This window comes from Carettochelys insculpta, chromosome 1, assembly GCF_033958435.1.
Source record: "Carettochelys insculpta isolate YL-2023 chromosome 1, ASM3395843v1, whole genome shotgun sequence".
In the NCBI taxonomy this organism is placed as follows: Eukaryota; Metazoa; Chordata; order Testudines; family Carettochelyidae; genus Carettochelys; species Carettochelys insculpta.
In genome coordinates this window covers 109,167-127,184 of record NC_134137.1, presented here as the reverse complement: position 1 = coordinate 127,184, position 18,018 = coordinate 109,167, and the positions used below count along the sequence as shown (strand labels likewise).

At 51.9% G+C, this 18,018-nt stretch overlaps 1 protein-coding gene across 3 annotated transcripts in view; it reads right to left on the bottom strand.

Annotated features, from left to right (window-relative positions):
• Positions 1 to 6,118, bottom strand: part of DCHS1 (dachsous cadherin-related 1) — a 141,047-nt gene extending 134,929 nt beyond the window's left edge. For 2 of the 3 annotated variants that reach the window (XM_075008758.1, XM_075008921.1), the window contains exon 1: positions 5,949 to 6,118. The gene's annotated coding sequence lies outside the window, so the exon portion shown is untranslated. Of the gene's footprint in view, positions 1 to 5,329; positions 5,411 to 5,948 lie in introns of those variants that run through there. The other variant, XM_075008835.1, reaches the window with a different exon arrangement.
• Positions 6,119 to 18,018: the final 11,900 nt, after the last annotated feature.

Below are 18,018 nucleotides of genomic sequence, written 5' to 3'. Positions count from 1 at the left end.
GGGCTGAGAGGGGTTAAGCCTGGGGATGGGGGCAGATTTGGGGGCTGAAGCAGGTAAAGCCTGGAAATGGGGGTAACTTCACTTTCTAACTGGTACAAATCATTGTGTGTGTGTGTGTGCTGCTCTCAAAATGGGTGACAAAAAGTATGATTTGACATTATTTCTTAAGGACTGTCTTGTATTCACATGCATTGTGGCTCTTGACGTATTGATTTTGTAACTGAATTTGAAAAAATGTCTCTTCTCACTATTTTGGGTGCAGTAGTTCAGCGCTAGAGCTGTGGGTAAGCTAACCTAAATTAAACACCATGGGCTACGTCTGCACTAGCCCAAATCTTTGAAATGGCCATGCAAATGGCCATGTTGAAGATTATTAATGAGGTGCTGAAATACATATTCAGTGCCTCATTAGCATGCCGCTGGCTGCAGCTCTTCGAAATTGCCGCTTTTTGCTGCCGCACGGCTTGTCCAGATGGGTCCTTTTCGAAAGGCCTCCCTCTAACTTTGAAATCCCCTTTTTCCCATCAGCAGATAAGGGGATTTTGAAGTTGGAGGGGTCCTTTAGAACATGACCCCCAACTGCATGAGCCACACAGCAGTGAAAAGCGGCAATTTTAAAGAGCCACGGCCGGCAGCATGCTAGTGAGGCACTGAATATGTATTTCAGCACCTCATTAGTAATCTTTGAAATGGCCATTTACATGGCTATTTCAAAGACTTGGGCTAGTGTAGATACGGCCCATATTTCCCAAAAGAGACATGGGTAAACTCCAGTTATCCATTTGTGCCCTGAGCTACCCTGCTCAGAGGATGGGTTTGCACAGGTAGGTAAACCTAATTAGCATTAGGAGGTAAGCAAAGCTAGGAAAGAGCTGGATACATCTGGGGGGTGACTGGGAAAGGAATGAAGCTGAGGGATATTGACAGCAGCTCTGTGTGTGTGTGTGCACACACAGGCACACTCATATCTCCCTTCTCCTGTTTGTTCTGGTAGGGCTGGAGACAGGGAGCTTCAGGCCCATTACCCTCTTCCTTCACTTTCCCTTGCCCCCGGCCTGGCTGCTGTGTCTCCCTGCTTGTCCTGGCTTGAGGCTGGGAGCAGGCTATTCAAGGCCCTGGCAGCACCACATCCTGAGAAGCCTCACAGGCTCAGGCCAGTGGGGAAGGCTGCGGTGACCTCAGTGGATGCAGAGTCACCAAATCTGAACAGCTGCTTCCAATTAGCGGATTGTTCAGTACAAGGGGCTGGGGCGGCTGGTCCAAGGCCTGCCTGTGTAATGTGAGCCAGGCTGCCTTGCTCCCTGGCTCGCTTCCCTCCCTTCCTGGGGCACTGAGCTCCCTATAAAACCAATGGCAGACTCAGCCACCCTGAAGAAAGTCATTAGCCAGCAACACTGCACTCCCCCACCCCACCCCGCTCCAAACCAAACCAGACCAAGACTCCTCACCACAGAGCTGGGAAGGATGCAGAGGGAAAGAGGCAAGGGAGAGACAGTTTGTGTTTTGGACTGGAGTGCACTGGGTTCCCCTCAGCAACAGGGTGTCCAACTTCACTCGTGTTCTGGGGCCTCCAATACCTACCTGCCACAGGGCTAATATATCAGAAATACTAAGAGAGCCAGGCCCAGGGGAAGGAAAATTGAGCTATTAATGATTAGAGGAAGGAAACAGCAGGAAAACAGAGGACACATCCAACATCTATCCAACTATGGCATTTCCTGTCTCCTGCTGCGTGTAAGGGCATGGGTTCCAGCTAAGCTGTGCTTCATCTCCATATTGGTGCACATAGCAAATTTAATTCTGCACATGGACATAAAATAGTGGGAGTACTGCCTAGGGATACAACTACACTAGAGCTGAAGTGTCATTTCCAGCTCTGGGAGCCCTACCTACAGTAGCATTAATTGAGCTAGCATGCTAAAAACTGAAGTGTAGCTGCAAGAAGACAGGCCTACTAATTTGATTAGCGTTAGAATGGGTGTAGCTACCCACGTTGCAAATTACACCTGCAGCATCAATGTAGATGTATCCAAAGTGCTACTTACTGGATATGCAGAATCAGGCACCATTGACTCCTATCGGGAGGATGATGAACAGAAAGGGACAGAGGACATGATTGTGCTACAAATATGGCTGCTGTGCCTGTGCACAGTCAAAGACAAGGCAAATAGTGTTCATGTGCCATGCTGGCTCCACTGAAAAACGCTAACAGTATACACAACACTAGTGAGTCCTTATCTGTAATACAATATGTGCATTTCTGGGCTCCCTGCACCAATGTGGATACAAGAACAAATGGTCTTAAACTTGCCATCAACAAGTGTAAACTCAAAATTAAGCAAAGGTTTTGAACCACCAGACTCAAGTTTTGGAGCAGCCTTTCAAGGGGAGCAGTGGAGGCAAAAATACCTAACTGGCTTCAAGACTGAACTTATAAATTTATAGAGGATATAATATGATAGGACTGCCTACAATGGCACATGGCTCATCAGCCACTGGCAGTAGCAAAAATCTCTGAAGGCGGAAGATGGGACACTAGATGTGCTGTAGAGAATTACAGAATCATAGAGCCCTAGGGTGGAAGGGACCTCAACAGGTCATCAAGTCCAGCTCCGTGCTTCAACCAGGATCAATCCCAACTAAGTCATCTTAGCTATGACTATGTCAAGCCGGGACTTAGAAAACCTCTAGACCGTGTCTACACTAGACCAAAACTTCGAAATGGCCATGCAAATGGGTATTTCTAAGTTTACTAATGAAGCGCTGAAATACATATTCAGTGCCTCATTAGCATGCCAGCAGCCGCAGAGCTTCGAAATTGCCGCGGCTCGCTGCCGCATGGCTCATCCAGACAGGGCTCCTTTTCTAAAGGATCCTGGCAACTTCGAAATCCCCTTATTCCTAACAGCAGATAGGAATAAGGGGATTTCGAAGTTGCTGGGGTCCTTTTGAAAAGAAGCCCTGTCTGGATGAGCCACATGGCGGCGAGCTGCGGCAATTTTGAAGTGCCGTGGCTGCAGGCATGCTAATGAGGTGCTGAATATGTATTTCAGCGCTTCATTAGTAAACTGTTAAATGGCCATTTCGAAGTTTTGGGCTAGTGTAGATGTAGCCTAGGGATGGAGCTTCCACAATCTTTCTAGGCAATGCATACCAGTGTTTCACCACCTGCCTGGTGAAGTAGTTTTTCTTAATATCCAAATTACTCCTCTCCTTCAGTCACTTCAGACCATTACTCCTTGTTCTGTCATCTGTCACTACTGAGAACAGTTTCTCTCCATCCTCTTTAGAGTACCCCCTTCAGGAAGTTGAAGGCTGCAAATCACCCCTCAGTCTACTTTTCTGCAAATTAAATAAGCCCAAATAACTCAGCCACTCCTCATAGGTCATGTGCTCCAGCCCCTTTATCATTTTCATTGCCCTTTGCTGAACCTGCTCTAGCACATCCACATCCCTCCTATACTGGGGGGGGCCCAAAACCGTATGCTATACTCCAGATGTGGCCTCACCAGTGCCGAATAGAGGGGAACACCCACTTCTCTAGATCTGCTTGAAATGCTCCTCCTAATGTAGCTCAAGAGTTGGGGCTATGATTTACTACAGAGATTTTTTCCCAGATATCTGCCTGGTGGGTCTCACCAACATGCTCCTGTTCTAACTAGCTATCATGTATGGAGTCAGGAAAGAATTTTCCCAGAGAAGGTCAGTCTAGATTACCACAATGGTCATCTATGAGGGCCTTACAAGTGTACAAATATTACTGAGCTGTGATGTCCCGAGACCAGAGCCAGCAATGGCTGTGTGGTAGTACTTTGTCTACACTGAGCGCTATCTTAGAAGAAGCTCCTCTTTGCTATTCTCCACGCAGGCTCCCTACTCCCCCATATGGTGGACTTTTTCTGACTTTGAAGCTAGGGACCTGATGGGGGAATAGGGGAGCCTGCATGGAGAATAGCAAAGAGGAGCTTCTTCTAAGGTAGCAATCAGGGCTCTGTGTAGACAAGGTACTACCACACAGCCATTGCTGATTCTGCCATGCAACCCCCACCCAGCTTGCACCCATATCCTCCACTCCCCTCTTCCAATCCCCACCTGGCTCCTCCTAGACTGTGACCCAACCCCATATCCTCCACTCTCTCTTTCAACCCCTGTCTATCTCTAGCTGCTGTGCACGATGACCATATCCACCACTCCATTTTCCAGTCCCCACCTGAATACCCTACAGCCTGCACCCCAATGTCACCTCCAGCAGTCCTCTTTCCAACCCCTATGCAGCTCTCCCATGGCCTGTATCCTGCCACTTTCTCTTATACTCCTTCCAGCCACTCTCTGACTCCTGAGCTGCACCATGACCCCCCTTGCCCTACTATTACTGTGTACATTGGCGCTCCCACTCCACTTCCCTAATCTGTAGTCTAGGACTGCAAATGCTTTAAGCCAATGCTGGCTGTGGAGCAGCCAGCTAAACGCCCACCCTACCACAGCCTTATCATACACATGTACACTCCCAGCTAGTGCATGCACACACATTCCCCCCCCAACACACACACACAGTATCACAACCCACACAGTGTTGCTCTCTTGCATTTCCAGCTGACTTGTGTATACACAACCCTCTCTCTCACATACAGAATGTCTTTCACTTACACAATACACTCCCAGCTGGTGCTCACACACTTTAACACACTCTCTCTCTCTCACACACACACATACACACACACACACACACTGTCCCTGTCAAACATGTAATATCCCTCCCCAGCTGCACGCGCACACAAGCACACACACATATGGTGTTGCTTTCTCACATGCAATACACTTCCAGTTGGCTCAAATCCACACACAACTCTCTTTCACACACAGTGTCTCTCACTTGCAGGATACACCCCCAACTGGCACACATACACTCTCACAATGTGTGGCTTTCCCTCCATCTCACACAGCTACACACAGTCTCTTTTTCACACAAAAAATCCACTCAGTGGGCAGGCACATACACACAAAGCACTCACAGCTGGCCCGCACAACAGTGTCTGGCACATGCTTAAAGCTGGAAGGCCAAACACACAATATCCTTGCAGCTGTTTCGTGAACAAACAGACACTCACAGTATCACGCACACTCTCTCTACACACAGCCAGCACCCCAATGGCCTGAGCCATTCTGAAAGTGGCCAAAGCCATACGACAGAACTGTGGAGCCGCCCCCCCCCCCGCCACAGCACATGTACTCCCATCCGCTCCATGCACCCCCCCTTCCACGCTTCCCACCCCAATATCCCGCACTACCCAGCAGAACAAAGCGCCGCGTTTTCCCAGTAGGATTTTACCGTAGGAGCCGTGTAAACGGGTGCGGGCCGGGAATCCAGTTCTTACCCTCCTTCCCCGGACAGGAGCGCATCTGGGCTCCGGAGCGGGTACCTGGACCATAGCGTAAGGGATGCAGAGCAGAGACCAGGACTGGAACTGGGGCGGGGCTGCGGGAACGCGGCAGCAATGCGGGAGCCTGCTCCAGTCCACCGCCAGAAGAGCACAAAGCGGCCGTCGCCGCTGCGTCTGGGCTCAGCCCCGGGAAGAGGCGCCGAGCCGGGTGGCGTGGGGAGGAAGGCTGAGGCGGGGGCGGAGAGCCCAGGGGGTCTGAGGGTGTGGGACCTGGCGGGGGGCAGATGGTGGGAGCGGGGCCTAGGGCGTGTGCCGGGTCGCGGACCCGGAGAGAGGGTGGGTGCGGGAGCGGGGAGCCGGACGGTGAGTACGGCGCTATGAGGTCGGGGTGCGAGGAAGTCGGGAGAGTCGGAGGTGGGTGCGGGGGGCTGAGGGGTCGGGGGCCTGAGCGAGGTCGGGAGAGTCGGAGGTGGGTGCGGGGATATATTCTCGGAAGAGCCGCAGGGGTCTGTAGGGGGTTGCGGGGTCGGGGAGCCGGTGGGTCCGGCCCCAGAGCTCAGCACTTACACCCGTCATGCTCCGCGGCTCAGTCACAGCCCAGCTCTGCAACCCTGGGGGGCCGGGCGTCGACTCCCCATCGCGACTACCCAAGCGCCGGTGCCCGCTGCCCACTGCCTGGGTCGTCGGCTCAGTCCCCGAGCTCCGCTGGTTGCTCGGGAGCCGGGCCGCAGGGTCCACACAGGGCTGAGCGCAGGCTCCTGCTGCAACCCGATCCGGCTGCCCCCCTCCCCTTCCCTCCTCTCTTTCCATCCCCCGCCCCAGGCTGCGCGACTCATCGCGCCACCGGGAGCCAGTCCAGGGGAAATATGGAACCGCTCACAGCTGGGCTGGCGGGGGGTGGAGCGAGGGGTCGGGGAGCAGAGAAGAGGGAGAGAAGCAGGGAATGGTTAGGGAGGGGGTGGTTATGGGGACTGGGGCAGGGAAGGAAGGAAGGGAGCGGGTCAGAAAAGGACCAGCGAGGGGCGGGTGGAAGACAGGGAAGGGCAAGCGAGGGGTGGGGATTGGGTCTGGGAGGGGAAGGGGGGCAAAGAAGGAAAAATTATGGGAGGGGGTAAGTCGGGGAGGGGTAACAGAGAAAGGCTAGCGCGTGGGGGGATGAGGGAGGGGACAGGGAGCAGAGCTAGTGAGGGGCGGGATGTGGAAGAATGTGCACTGTGGGCGGGCTGTGCCAAGAGGGGTGCAGCCCTCTTTCTCTTCCCTATAAACTTCCATTTTCCTGAGCACAGCCCTTAGACTCTGAGGCTCTGTCTACACCGCAGTTATTTTGGGATACTGCCCTATCCCAAAATAGCTGTCCTGCATCTATGGAATGCACCTGTCACTTCGAAATATTTTTCAAAATAATGGGCATGTCATTTTCACATCTCTGTACCCCTCATCGCAGGAGGAGTAAGGGAAGCCTCAAAATAGTGCTTTATTTTGACAGGTGACACCTTTTAGACATTACCACATGCTGAAATAGCCTCTTTTGAAATTGACTTGAAATAAGACATAAAGACTACGTCTACACTAGCCGAAAACTTCGCAAATGGCCATTTCAAAGACTACCAATGAAGTGCTGAAATACATATTCAGCACCTCATGAGCATGCTGGCAGCTGCAGCACTTTGAAATTGCCGCAGCTCATCCAGATGGGGGTCCTTTTTGAAAGGACCCTGGCAACTTCGAAATCCCCCATGGAATAAGGGGATTTCAAAGTTGCCGGGATCCTTTTGAAAGGGACCCCCATCTAGATGAGCCAGGCGGCAGCGAACCGCAGCAATTTCAAAGTGCCGCAACCGCCCGCATGCTAATGAGGTGCTGAATATGTATTTCAGTGCTTCATTAATAATCTTCAAAATGGCAATTTGCATGGCCATTTCGAAGTTTTGGGCTAGTGTAGACATGGCCCATGGGTGTGTTTACACTACAGCTCTCTTTTGAAAGAATGTCTGTCGAAAGAGAACATTGAAATGTGCTCTTTTGAAATGGTGCATCTACATACTCCAGCGGGGACCTAAGGTTCAGTCCATCCTTTCGAAAGTGCCCAGTGCAATTTCAAAAGAGAGCATCCACACATATCAGGGCTTCCTGTCGAAAGAGCAGGGGCAGGAAGCACCACAGGCAGGGTTGCATGGCAGACGAGCCCTTCCGGGGCTACTGCCCACCGTCCCCTTAAAGGGCCCCCACCCCACAGGCCTCAGTCTGCACACACACAGGGCCAACAAGCATGTCCCCAGGCAGAGAGAGAGAGCTCAGAGGAGGCATCCCGGGCCCCCATGGACCCAAGCAGCAGCACCCCAGCATTGAGGCTGTGGCTGCTGTGCACCAGTGGCTCCAGGTGGCCACTCTACTAGCCACCCTCCTGGAGGCCATTCTCAGGGTGCGATATCCCCAGCTGGTCCCCCTGGGTCACCTACTGCTCGTGGAGCTTCCCCACAAGCAGCAACTGGTGGGACCGACTGGTGCTGGAGGACTGGGGCAACGAGTGGGAGCTACAAAACTTCCGGATGACCAAGGGGACATTCCTGGAACTGTGCTAGTGGCTCACCCCAGTCCCCCAGCACCCCAGACAGTTACCAATCTGTCAGCCACCAGTTCAGGGTGGGCAAGGCCACCGTCAGGGCCGCCCTCATAGAAGTAAGCCATGGCTGGGTCACACCCATACTTCATGCGGGGACCAGGGGGCGTCCCAGCAAGGGGCACTATTGGGGAGTGGTGGGGCATCCCCCACCAGGGATGGGGGGGGAGTGGTGATGGGTGTGTGTGCAGGTTACAGCCCAGGCCACACTCATGAGTGCACCCCCTCACCATCCCGCAGGGTGTCTGTGCAATCAACAAGGTGCTCCTGCAGCAGCTGATCTGCATCAGGGACCTGGACGATGCTATGTGGGGCTTCCAGGAGCTGGGCTTCTCCAACTGCTTCAGGGCCCTGGATGGCACCCACAATCGCCATCAGGGCCCTGGAGCACAGTCACAGGGCCTATGTGAATCAGAAGGGCTACCAATACATGGTCCTGCAGGTGCTCGTTGATGCCAACGGCTGGTTCCAGGACATCTGCGTGGGCTGGTCCGGCTGTGCCCATGATGCCAGGATTTTCAGAGACTGGCATGCCACATGCTGAGGGGACCTTCCTCTCCCAGCGGGAACTGCCTGTCAGTGACACAATGCCACCATGGATTGTGGTGGGTGCGGCCTACCCCATGCAGGCCTGGCTCATGAGGCCATACGTGGGGCACATCCAACTGAGCCAGGACCATTTTAAAGAGTGGCTGAACTGGGCCCGCAATACCACGGAGCAGGCATTCGGCTGCCACAAGGGGCGCTTCAGGTGCCTCCACATGAGGCTGGAGGTGGGCCTGGCCAACGTCCTGGCAGTGGTCGGGGCCTGTTGCACCCTGAATAACCTCACTGAGGCCAAGAATGAGTCCTACATGCAGTGCTGGGGAGCCCAGCTGGGGCGCGGGTACTAGCAGACCCCTGTCACCCTGTGCCACCTGGCCCAGCAGGATGGGGTGCGGATCCAGGAGGCCTGTGCCAGGTCTTTGAACAGGGGCATGGTGAGCCCCCCTACCCTGCACACACACACAAAACCATCTGCCTGCATGCACACACAGACATGCACACACACCACCACACTGCACGTTCCGCCTCCCACCACCACCACACATGCACAGTGGACATGGGGTAGAACACAAAAATTAACATTTTAATATAAATAACAAAGTGTGAGTCTTTTTTAGACAACTATTTACGGGGGTGGGTGGAACAGGTAATGGGGGTAGGAGGTATTTACAGGGATGGAGTGGTCCTGTGCGGGCTCCCAGGGAGGGGGCAGCATTAGTCCTCCTGGGGGATCTACGGGCATGATCCCTGTTGCCCACACCCTGCCTGTTCCCTGTGTCCAGGAGCCCCATCAGGGCTGGGCTGGGGCTGTTGGCACAGGCAGGTAGGGGCACACCTGGGGTGAGGCCTCTGTGGGCTGTGCGGGGTTGGCAAGGGGGGAGTGGGCGGGTGGGAGCTGCGGCCTCCCTCTGGCCAGCCTTCACCAGCAGCACGTGGGCCAGCTGGACAAGGTCAGCCAGGGGCAGCTGGGTCGGGACCAGGGCAGTAGGGTCGGGCATTTGTGGGGGTTCACCGAAGTGGTGGGGTCAGAGGGCAGACTGGGGAGTGGAAGGAGGTTGGAAGTGGGGAGGCCGACCGTGGGACAGGGGAAGTTTGGGGAGTGCAGGTGGGTAATGGGCAGACGGGGAATGGTGGTGGGGGGGCAGGAGGGTGAATGTGGGAGTGGGTGGCCTTGGGGCGGTTGTCGGGACGCAGTGGCCAGCCATGGCCTGGGTCAGGGTGTCGAGGTTGGCTGCCACCCGGTCCCAGGCCTGCCGCTCCATGTCCAGCCACTCCTGCAGCATGCTGGAAAGGTCCCACAGTGCTGCGGTGTGTGCAGCTTCCCTTGTGTCCTCCTCCCCACTCAGGTGGCACCGGTGGATGGCCCAGCGAGGGGCCCACGCAAGGATGGCACAGGGTCCAGGTTGCTCTCACTCACCCTCTGTGGTGGGGCTGGTCTGGCCACTGGCTACAGGAGCTGTGGAGACAAAAGGGGAGAGCGGGGACGGGGAATGAGTCCCAAGCACTGAACCTTGTGCCTCCTGCACCGGCTGCTCTGTGATGCCCATGTCCCGAGGTTCCCCACATGGGTGCCAAGGACACAGGCTGGCCCACGCTGCCCCCCGGGTCCCTCCACAGCCAACCAGCCTGTGGTGCTGTCCTGCCCATGTGGAGCTGAGCGCCGCATGTCAGCCCCCTGTCCGGGCCTGGGGAAGGCGGCTGTCTGGCATCCACAGGCCCCAGGGTGGTGGGCATGTGGAGGAGCTGCGGCAACCCTGGGAGAGACCAGATGCCCCCTCTCAAGTCCCAGAGTAGCTGGTGTGCAGGCCACCTGCCTGTGGGTCCCTCCAGGAAGTTGGGTGAGGTACAGGTGGAGGGGGCCAGCTTGACAGCCCAGATGGGATGTCGATGACGAGGGCCCCCTTGCTTGAGCCTTCGTCATCGCTAGTCGTGTCCAGCCTCCATGGGTGCCTGGTGCCAGCCACGGGCCTGGGACGGTCCTCCCACACTGTCCCCCCTCAGGCTCCTGCTCCGATGCCAGGACCGTCATGTCCAGTAGCATGGCTGGGGATCCTGTCTCCTTGGGTCCAAAGAGGCAGTCCAGGTCTTTATAGTAGGGGCAGTTGGTGGGTGTTGCCCCTGACTGCCCGGCTGTGTCCCGGGCCCTGCAGTATCCCTGGTGCAGATCCTTCACCTTGGACCTCACCTGGTCAGGGTGCGGGTGGGGTGACCCTGGCCGGTGAGCCCTGTGGCAAGGCACTGGAATGCTGTCGCATTCCTGCGCTGGACCCCCGTCTGGTGCAGGACCTCCTTGTCTTTCCAGAGGGCAAGGAGGTCCCGCACCTCAGCGTCAGTCCAGGAGGGGGCCCAGCACTTGGGAGGGGTTGGCTCCCTCCTGGGAGGGCTCCCCAGTTTCCATGGGGGGCCCCTGGGGTGGGCAGGGGTTGGGGGTGGTGGCCATGGTGCCAAGGAGGGCGTTCAGCTGGCTGGAGTGTTGTCGCAGGGAGCTGGCTGTGCAGCAGCATGGACTCCCTGCTGGCTGTGCAGTAGCATGTGCTCCCTGCTGCCTGCGCGCCCTCAGCTTCCTGCCTGAGGGTTTCTGTGCACCTGCATACTGAAACACGGCCAGACGCTGGAGCCATACAGCTCCGCTTGTGCTGGGAGCAGCACCGCTGCCTGCCAGCTGATCGCGGCTATGGGGACTGCCTCTTTCAAAAGAGCAGGCCGTGGAGTGTCTACACTTGCTCTCTTTCAAAATAATCTTTTGAAGGAGGGTGCTCTTCCCAACCCAGGAAGGGAGTACTCACCCGAAAGAACGGGGGAGTTCTTTGAAAGTTAATTTCAAAAGAGCACCTTGTGTGTAGACACTCTGTGGGTTCTTTCGAAAGAACGGAGTCTTCCAACCTGGATTTTGAATGTACTTGCTAGTGTAGACGCACCCAAAGGCTGTTTCTACACTTGCATTCCTCTTTCGAAAGAGGTATGCAAGTGAGGTAAACCGAAAATGCAAATGAGGTGCAGATTTGCACATCTGGCATCTCATTTGCATATTTGTACTTTGAAATAACTTTTTTGACCGAAGAAAACCAGCGTACACACTGTTCTTTCGAAAGCAAACACCTCTTCGAAAGAATCTTTGTTCCCATAAAAAAGGGAAGAAGGATTCTTTCGAAGATGGGGTTTACTTTAGAAAGAACAGTGTCTACACTGGTTTTCTTCTTTCAAAAGAAGCTATTTCGAAATAAGAATATGCAAATGAGATGCCAGATATGCAAATCTGCACATTGTTTGCACTTTTATCTGCCTAATTTGCATACCTCTTCTAAAGAGGAATGCAAGTGTAGACACAGACAAATGGTTTTTATTGACAGAAATTGTTGACAAAAAAAGCTGTGTAGCTGCTTGGGGAGGCCCTTCTGTCAACCGAGCAGATCAAAAGATCAATCCATTTTTATGTGCTGATGAGATTTAGCAACAGAAGTTTTATTGGAACATCTCTTCTGACAGTAACTTCTTTAGATAGATGCTTCTAGTGTAGATGTAGCCACAGAGTTTAGAAATGTCTTGGTCTATCTTAGAGATTCTGACCTGTTCTACTGAGTCCTTCCTCTTCCCACACCTGCATCTGAAAAGGCCCCTGATGGGTTAGGGGTGGAGAGGGATGGGGAATTAGTATGGTGACCATATTGCCCTATACTGAATACAGGTCATCTCATAAAATTACTCATATTCATATTCAATGACAAACAACCAGAACTATTCAATACAAACATTCAATTAACATGAGCTTGCCTGAGTCCCCATCAAAAAGAGATACTGCTTAGCTGGAGTCATCTTATTTACCAGCTTATCTTTAAAGCTGTAGAATATACACAGGTAGGGGTGACACACATACACCCCTCTATCTCACCCCCCCAATGGGGAGGGTAACACACACCCACCCACACCCACACCCACTCTCTGCCTCCCACACAAATAGGGAGGGGTAACACTCACACTGACCCCTCTACCGTTCCCCCCAAGGAGGGGTGACACACACACTATGCCCTCTTTCATACAGGTGTGTGTGTGTGTGTGTGACTGATCAACCAACTTGCCCCTCCCTGCCCATGTACCTGCCTCATCTGGTACTTGGCATCACTTCTTCCTGAGGCAACACGTAGGTTGTCATGCAGAGATACATCCTCCCTATCCAGTTTCTATGAGGGTTCACACCAGAATATGGTCAGCAACATGCTTCTGGCACAGTGCAGAAGTGAAGTTGCTTCCACGCACAGTGCATGAAAGAGGAGGAGGGATGACCTAGGCCATGACTTTGCAGAGCTCATCTCTTCTTCTTTGCTATCCCCACCCCCACATGGTTAGAAGTAACTTATTCCTTCCTGACTACAGCGTCAAAAGGCAGCTAACACCTCCAGGTATTAACCTGATTATGGGGGTTTCAGCAAACTGCCCAAAGAGATGGCTCAGCTTGGGAAAGTGCCTAAGGGACAGAACAGCTCCTTGAGGGAAGGAACCAGGATGCAGGTGAGGGGGTTAAGAGGGCTGTTGTGGATCTTGCAAGTATGGAGTATGAAGAGGCTGAAAATGGCTCTCTTTCACAACTCCAGACCTTGACTGAGGGGCAGAGAGGCTGCTCCAGGCCAATGCTGTGTGGGGCTTTGGTACATGCACATATCAGCACCTCCTGGCCAGTGCCCCAAGAAGGTCTTGGTCTTTCCTGGTTTGCCAGATACAGTGCGGGCAAGAAAGGTCCTGGCTGGGATGACTTGGTGGGGGGCTTGAAGCAGGGGGCTGGACTAGATGACCTCCTGAGGTCCCTTCCAGCCCTGTGATTCTGTGAAAGGAACCAGTTGTCTCTGCTGCTGTTGAGTTGAGAGCTCTGAATTAGGGCTGACTCTCTGCACAGTCCTGGGAGCAGGATGAGCCCACCCATGGGGATATGGAAGAGCAGCAAGGATTGCAGGATGAAAGGGCAAGGCACTGTTAGCCATGTGAGCAGAGAATATATAAAGGGCTGATGGGTGGACATCAGCAGAAACATGTAACTGGTTGATGCCTAGTACCTTCCCACATTCACAAACAGGAAATCCCTCCAGGATGTGCTTGGGCCCGGATTCCTGGATGTTCCCAGCCATCAGCAGTTTCCTGCTTCCAGCTGGAAGACTAAAAATAAGTGAAGATGTCAGGCACCTGCTAGGCCCATGTGCATCCCAGAGCTGAAGGAAGAGGAGGCAGCATTCTGCTCAATGGGAATAAACTATCTGGACAGAAATGTTCTTATCTCAGTGACACTGCTCCTGTTCTACAGTCACAACATTTAGCAATACCCCTTTCAAAAATGATCTCACGGAAGTGGCACAAATCCTACAATGTGGCCTGGGTGATGGGAACTGCTACCTTGGCTTTGTAGAGCCATTCATGTGGTCTCAGCCCAAAATAGCTATATTAGCACATTGCTGCTAGAACAGGTTTGGACAAGGCTCTCTCAAAGGTTAGTGCAGAAATGGAGCTGACCCACTGGCCCTGATGTATGACCACACAAAATTCCTGCTGATGTGTACCTTCTGTGTGGTACCTCCTTCAGTTATTGGCCATGCCCATCTTACTGAAGCCCCAAGCATGAGGCTCATCCTCAGCTTTATGCAGTTGGTTGCTTCAGAGGCGGGTGGAGAAATGGAGAAGGATATGGTTTCTGTTAATTTGTTTATAAGAATGTTTACAATCAAGGAAATGCTGTGTCGCTCTGACAGGCCCTTTCAGGAAAGCTGGAATGAGCAACAGCCTCTGCATCATATTGACACTGCAGACCCCCTGCCAAGAGGATCTTTGCCCCTGCCTCCCAGACCTACCCACTCCCTTCTATTGTCAAATCTTTCTCTTGGGGCCCACAACAGGATCAGTTCCTACTGTCTATTTCCCAGGAGCCTGTCCTGTCCATCCCTAGCCATTCTGAGCACAGAGTCTTCCCCCGTCCTCTGGGAGACAATTCCCAGCCTAATATCTCACTCAACAAATAACATGACAAGCCTCTGTATCTCCAAAGCCAGAGGTGTCCATGATGGCCCTGTTCATTTGAGCTCACCTATCCCAGTCCTAGGTTCCCACCTGTCACATCTGCCAAGGTCCCTCAGTTAAAATTAACAGTCCACTCGCTACTCCAGCCCTGGTGTCACACCACAGCCTACTTAGTCTTATCGGTTTTGCAGGTGCATTGTGCTACACGCTGTACAAACATGACAATAAGACAGTTCTTGCCCCCAAAAGTTTCTGATCAAAGGTCAAGACATGAGACAACACAGTGAGAAAAGGTGATCAACATATTTAGTTGAACAAAGAAAACGTTAAGCAGTGAACTGATCATAGAATTGTAGACTCCTAGGGCTGTAAGAGACCTCATGAGGTCAACAAGTCCAGCCCCTTGCCCCAAGCAGGATGAACCCTAACTAAATCATCCCAGCCAAGACTTTGTCAAGCCAGGACTTAAAAACCTCTGGGGATGGAGATTCCACGCCGTGTCTGGGTAACGCATTCCAGTGCTTCACCACTCTCCTAGGCTACATCTACACTAGCCCAAAACTTTGAAATGGCCATTTGCATGGCCATTTCGAAGTTTTGGGCTAGTGTAGACATGGCCCTAGTGAAATAGTTTTTCCTAATATCCAACCTAGACCTCCTACACCATAACTTGAGGACAATTGCTCCTTGTTCTGCCATTTGTCACAACTGAGAACAGCCTTTCTCCATCCTCTTCAGAATCCCTCTTCAGAAAGTTGAAGGCTGCTATCAAATTGGCCCTCACTCTTCTCTTCTGTAAACTAAATAAGCCCAAATCCCTCAGCCTCTCCTCGTGTCATGTGCTCCAGCCTCTTAATTGTTTTCATTGCTCTCCACTGGACCCTCTACAATCTATCCACATCCCTTCTATACTGTGGGGTCCAGAACTGGATGCAATTCTGCAGATGGGGCCTCACCATGACGAATAAAGAGGAATAACAACTTATTTAGATCTTCTGGAAATGCTCCTGCTAATGCACCCCAATATGCAATTAGCCTTATTGGCTAAAAGGGCGTACTGTAATCTCCAGGTCCTTTTCTGCTGTATTGCTATTTAGCCAGTTGGTCCCCAGCCTGTAGCAGTGTTAGGGATTCTTCAATCCCAAAAGCAGGACTTTGCACTTGTTCTTGTTGAACCTCATCAGATTTCTTTTGGCCTAATCCTCCAATTTATCTAGGTGACTCTGGGCCCTATCCTTACCCTCCAACATATCTACCTCTCCCCATAGTTTAGTGTCATCTGCAAATTTGCTGATAGTGCCATCCATCCCCTCATCCAGGTCATTAATAAAGATGTTGAACAATACCATCCCTAGAATCAATCCTTGGGGCATTCCACTTGAAACTGACCACCAATTGGACATCAAAACATTGATCACTACCCATTGTGCCCAACAACCTAGCCAGCTTTCTATCCAACTTGCAGTCCATTATTCCAATCCATACTTCCTTAACTTGCAGGCAAGAATGTTGTGGGAGACTGCATCAAAAGCTTTGCTAAGTTCAAGGTATATCACATCCATTGACTTCCCCTGTCCACGGAGCCAGTTACCTCATCATAGAAGCTAATCAGATTCATCAGGCATGACTTGCCCTTGCTGAATCCATGTTGACTATTTCTGATCGTTTCCCCCCACTTTTAAGTGTTTCAAAATGGATTCTTTGAGAATCTCCTCCATGATTTTTTCTGTAAACTGAGGCAAGTCTGACCAGCATATAGTTCTCTGTATTGTCCTTTCCTTTTTTAAAGATGGGGACTATATATACCTTTTTCCAATCATCCTGGACCTCTCCCAATCTTCATGAGTTTTCAAAGATAATGGCCAAAGGCTCTGCAATTATATTTGCCAACTCCCTCAGTACACTTGGATGCATTAAATTCAGATCCATGGATTTGTGTATGTCTAGCTTTTCTAAATAGTTCTTAACTTGTTTTTCCCCACTGAGGGAGGCAAAAAAGGGTTGCAAATATGTACATGGGGAGAAGACTTCTGATAGTAGACAGCTTTTTCATTTCACAGACTTAGGCAGAACGACATCCAAAGGCCTAAAGTCAAGGCATGAAAAAAAATCCAACAGGAATAATAGGCATCTGTATAATAGGAAAGAATGAAGCATGAAAATAACTTACTCACAGATATGTTGTGTTTTCCATCTTTGGGTAGCTGCAAATAGAGGCCAGGCATATTGTTCTAAAAGATCTAAACTAGCTCTAACTAACTGTGTGACCTGTTTTGGCCTGTGTAATTTAGATGGTCAGACTAGCTCATAATGGGTCATTCTGGGATTTAACATCTGTTATGCTTACAAGCACATGGGATCTTTTCAGAGGGATAAGGGAAGTATGCTGTGTTTATTAACAGTACAGCACCATTATATTACATGCATATAGCATGCTCAGTTTACTCACAGGCATACAGGGCCTTATGGTTGCTTACAGTTACAAAAAACTGCTCACTCTAATCCATAGGTTCCCAAACTGGGTGGCATGCCCCGCTATAGGAGCGTGAAGAAATTCCAGGCAGGCTGTGAGGAAACTCAGTCCCCCTGGTCAATCTCCTCCACCCCAAGATAGAGTCCATCCTGGCGTTATCTCTTGCAAAAATGGAGGTAGCGCCTGCTTCCTGCAGCTTGGAATGGAGGGGTAGTCCTACAGCTGCATACCACAGCCGGTGCATTTCCTGAAAAGCTGTGTCTGTTGTCTGCCAGTGACCTCCTTCCACCTACTGCCTTCCTGCATGGGGGTGGGGGAATAGGAGGCAGCACACCCAGACACCCACAAGTACCCTGCCCAAGGCCCCCCCAGCACCCTGCTTCTGCCCCTTACTGCCTGGCCAGACACCTATCCACAGCTTGCTCCTGTACCATATTTTCCACCCAGATTCTGCACCCCCTCACTATCCCACTCATTGGCAGCCCTGTCCCGCATTTGGCCTGACCTCGGACTGCAGAGGGGGCCCATAAATTCCACTAACCCTGGAGCCCCAGAAGAATTAATGTGGCCTGAGGCCTGGAATCTCAGTCCTACCTACCCTCCCCTGATTGGGCCAGGGTGCCGAGGAGGGAGTCTCAGTTGGGTTCACATCAGAGACACTAGAGGGGGCTTTGAGGGTTTTTTTTTTTTTTTTTTGCATCTCACTTGTGTGGTCCCTGACTTATTTTTCTGTGGGTCAGTGACCCCAACCCAAAACAGATTCCCCCCTCCTCCCATAAATATAGACCAATTTTTGTTGTGCCTTTCAACATATAGAAGGCAATGGAACTTTTTTGAACTTTCTAGCATGCTTGCGGGAGAGTTTGGGACTCTTCTATTGTTGGAGTAGGTAGCCTGTCTTGTGTGGTTACTGGTGGTAGGGAATATATAAGGCAGCACATGTCTGTATGCCATAGTAGTAGTCAATAAACATTCATGATAACTTATCAAAGTAACTTGTG